This window comes from Emydura macquarii, unplaced genomic scaffold, assembly GCF_026122565.2.
Source record: "Emydura macquarii macquarii isolate MOO-44397 ecotype Brisbane River unplaced genomic scaffold, CSIRO-AGI_Emac_v2 contig_1027, whole genome shotgun sequence".
In the NCBI taxonomy this organism is placed as follows: domain Eukaryota; kingdom Metazoa; phylum Chordata; order Testudines; family Chelidae; genus Emydura; species Emydura macquarii.
The window spans coordinates 17,846,339-17,850,834 of NW_027131164.1; the positions used below are offsets into that span (position 1 = coordinate 17,846,339).

The following is a 4,496-nucleotide window of genomic DNA, read 5'->3' on the forward strand; positions in this document are numbered from 1 at the left end:
AATACTTGATCCACTCCGCCTTGCAATGCCTTGCTCCATCTACAAGCTGACTCTGCCAACCAAAGCGGTATTCTGCACTCCTTCCCAATCATCCATAGAGATTCCAAAGGATACTAAGTCATCTTTGCAGGCATCCTGAAATCTGCGCAGCAGTCTGCCTCTCTTTCTAGCCCCTTCACTGGATTCAGAGAACAGCACACTCTTTGGGATCCTGTAATCCGGCATTTGCTTGACAAGTCCAAGCCACCTGAATCTTTTCTTATTAATCAATGTTGCCATGAATGACATATCAGCACAGTTTAACACTTTTCAACCTGTTTTGCCATCTTGTTCAAATAATTTTATGCAAGCATCTGATATGAAAGCTATTTAGTCTTTTGGTATGTTTGACATAGGTTGTCCATGTTTCTGAGCCATATAAAAGATGGATAAAACACATGTCTCATAAATACAGATTTTCACTTTAGTTGACAATTTGTTCCTGGTCTTTTGCAAGATAGAACCTGGAACAAAGTTCCTGGCTCCTTTGCCGATTCTACTAGTGAGCTCAGCATCAAGATCTACGTGTACCTGAGTATTTGAATACTGATATTTAAACTGTACTGTTAAATTTATTAACCCTAATCTGGGATATTGCAGAATTATGTATTATATCCATTTTATGACTGTTTAAAACAAACCTATTACTTTTAGATAATTTAAGCATTATACCCTGATGAACAGAAACTTTTTCATTAAGCCATGTTTTAGATAATTTTAATATAACTTTAATAAATTTTTAAACCTGTTCTTATCAGTTTAATATTTGATACATTCCTGATGTGGGGGACTGCATATAAAATGCATTTGTGGACCAGGGAGTTGGGCTAGGAGCTTACTCCGTGCATAGACTGACTATTGCAGTGCCTCCAGGGGAAAAAATGCAGCCTCTGGCTTCCTCTTGAGCCAAATCCCTTCCAGTCTCTGGCAGTATTTCCGTTTTCTGTGCAGGCGAGATTATTGCTCCCTCTGCTAACAGTGTGTTGCCCAATAAGGATCCAGCAGGTTTGTTACAATAATAATAATGAGTCTGCTATCAATCACATCATCCCTCGAGGCTAAGAATCTTTTTAAAAAATCCATTTGTAGAAGTCCCTCTGGCTAATTTTGTTTTCTATTGAGGAAATTTACAAGCTACAAACACATGCGCTGATCATCAGAGCCCTGGGTGCATGGGATCCCAGGAGCGAGCAAGTGCAGAATTGGTCAGAGCTATGCCCGGCGGATGCAGTGACTCATAGTGTCAAACACCATCAGGTGATCAAGGGACATTTATTTAGAACATATCACTGGACATTGGCAATACCAAGAGAAAGAAGTTACAGTGCCAATGAGAAATGAAGACAGGAAAGTAGCCAAAACACTTCTGTAATGGATTGTATTTATTCAGGGACAAGCCACCCTAAATTCTTAATTACTGAGGGACAATTTACTTATCCCTTATCACTATATTTATTTTCCAAAGATACTTCTAGTATAACTTTCCGTGGGTGATGTATCTGAGTATTTGGATACTGATATTTAAATGGCACTGTTAAATGTATTAACCCTAATTTGGGATATTGCAGATTATGTACTATGTGCATGAATGGCTTTTTAAACCAAACTTGCTTCTTTTGGATAATTTAAGCACTATACGCAGATGAATTGGAACTTTTCCATGTGTTAGATAGTTTTAACATAAGCTTTAATAAAATTTTAAAATCTGTTGATACAGTTTGGGAGCTGGCTGAGTAAAGAAGGCTGGGCAGTTTAAGAGTTGCGGCTGAAAGGCTGAGAACTGGTCTCGTAAGGGCGACGGGTAACTGCGACAGGACCAAAGCACTGAAGTCTGGTTGGTTGGGGGATCTTCAGGGTTGGAGTTGCCTCTGAGAGAGGGGGTGACTGGAGTGAGTATTCCCTTGGTTGCTGAGTTAATAACTGTCAGTTCATCTTTTTTTGGTAACTTAAAGCAATTGCACCCAGGGTAATTTCACTGTTCATCTCTGGCAGCTCCATAGTAAATCATCCTTTATTATTCCTCAGACTGTGATTATTTGAGGACTAGAGCCTGAGGGACCTAATGTGTACAGCACCTTCAACACTGCCTCTGAGCCTGCAGTACACCCAGCATGCTACCATACCACCATGATCACAGGAAAGCTCTGGCTGTATCTCAGGTTGTAAGTAAATGTAGAATATATGAGGAGTGATGATTACTTTAATTTTCCTTCTGGATTTCTTCTGTTTATAGAGACAATTTTGTGCCAATACTATGTGTAGGGAAAAAAAGTTCATTCCCTTGGAACATAGAATTCACATATTCCCTAATCTTGCCCTATAGACCATATTGTGTTAATCTGGTTTTCTAAAAGGGGAGTTAGTGAATATTAATGCAGAAATCATAGTTTTCTACCTGGCTAATGGATTATGGATTATGGTCCACATGTCAAAATACACACTGTCAGATTATAATGAAGCAAAACAAATTATTGGACTCCCATGCAATAGCCAAACTGGAACCTGATGAATTTGCACTGGTTTCTCAAGAAGATTTGCTTAAAAATTCTTATTTACCAGAATCTCCTGAAGTTTTATTTTTAAAAGGAAAGATATGAAAGGCACCTTGCTACTGCTGCTCCTCTTTAATGATTATATGGTGTCACTGCTTAGTATACGGTTGTGGTTCCCAAACGTTTTAGTACTGTGGCTACATTAAAGGTATTTCAAAACTTGATGGCTCTCCACAACCAAATACCATTTTTTAACTGACTAAGGACACTAGATTCAAGAGGCAGACTAGAGTTTGGACAGTTTTGCAGCTGTATTCATCTACATACAGTTTGTTTAGTTACACAATCCAATCTAATCTTGGTTTTTAAAACTATAAATTGAAAATATGGACTGACTACACTCAGCTTCTGTTGTACAGTGAAGTCCAATTTGTCACATGGGATAGTGTTAACAGTTTTTTGAATTACATGACAAAACCACAATTTTCCTCCTTCGGAAATCAGACATTGCAGATTACATGTATATTGTGGAATTCTTGATGCCACCTTACCTGGGGGACATATTTGGCAAATTGAATGAACTGATTCTAACTATTCAAGGTAGGAATGCAAATATATTGGATATGAAAGAGAATATCAGGGGATCTGTGAAGAAGCTTTGTTTTTGGAGATGCCACATTTAAAAAGGGGTCACCAAGATGTTATCAGATTTTTTAAAAGAACAGAGTGAAAGTGATCAAAAAGCTATTAAAAACCAAATATTAACTCATTTATCTAGATTGTATTCTGATTTTGATGAATATTTTCTTGGAGTTGAACATGAATTTCCAAATACCAACTGGGTTTGAAACTTATTCTTCATAACAGTTGACTCCATTCCAACTTCAAGTATCTTAGCTCAAGAAAATCTCTTAGAATTGTAAAGTGATCACATGCTGATGGCCAAGTTTTCAAATCAAATAAACTGGATTCAAAACTAATAATTTTGGATTTCTGAGAAAGGAACAAAATCACTGATGAACCTGTGAAAGTTCTACTTCCATTTGCTTCCAATTATCTCCCTGAGACTCAGTTTTCAGCACTGAGTTTTCAGACTTTTGTGAAAACTAAACATTGAAATCATTATACTTAATTATGTCTGGCACTATTCAAGATTCAAGCAAATATTGAGCAACTACGCAGCTTGAAACAGGCACATTCTTCTCACAAAATCTTAGGCTGTTTCTGAACATGCCCGCCCGTCTCTTTGCACAGCATATTAAAACAATGTGTGTTCGCTGCCCAGGATTTTATAAAATTTAGCAATTTTAATAACAATGTTAAGGGACTTGTAATCTTCAGTGCCAAAGCTTGGCAATGAATCATTCACTGTGTCCAAATTGATGCTGGTGCCATTTTTTTCCTCATGCTGCGATCCCACTGTTCTTTCTGGGGTCATGGCTGCTGCCCCGTCAGTGCACAGTCCCACACATGTAGCACAGTTGAGACCTTCATCCACTGTGAAGGTATTGAGGATCTTGAATATTTCCTCACTGGTTGTTCAGGTTGGGATTTCTTTGCAAAATAAGAATTCTTCAGCTACTGTATCTGCTTTGACAAATCTCACATAATGGAGAAGCTGAGCCATATTGGCTATGTTTGTGGATTCCTCAAGTTGCAGTGCCAAATATTGACTCTTCTTAACCTGTTCTGCAAGGTCATCCATGCATTGACAGATGGTATTATTTGGTATAGGAATGGTTTCTGTACCATGACTGCTTGTTCCCTTATCAAAATTCTACACATCCATTGTCGCTGGAAGTAGAAAGTTCTTGCCAATGGTGTGTGCTTGTTTGCATTTTGTAAATTACATGTCTGCACATAAAATGCTTCTAAGACTTTCTAAGGAGCAATTGCTTCTTCTGACATGACTTTTTTTTTGGGGGGGGGATCACTTTAATTCTTTTTGGTTCCAGAAGAAAAAAT

General features: G+C 37.9%; 1 pseudogene; it reads left to right on the top strand.

The window, feature by feature from the left end:
- The first annotated feature begins 750 nt into the window (after positions 1-750).
- LOC137150866 (U2 spliceosomal RNA) lies at positions 751-931 on the top strand (annotated as a pseudogene).
- Positions 932-4,496: the final 3,565 nt, after the last annotated feature.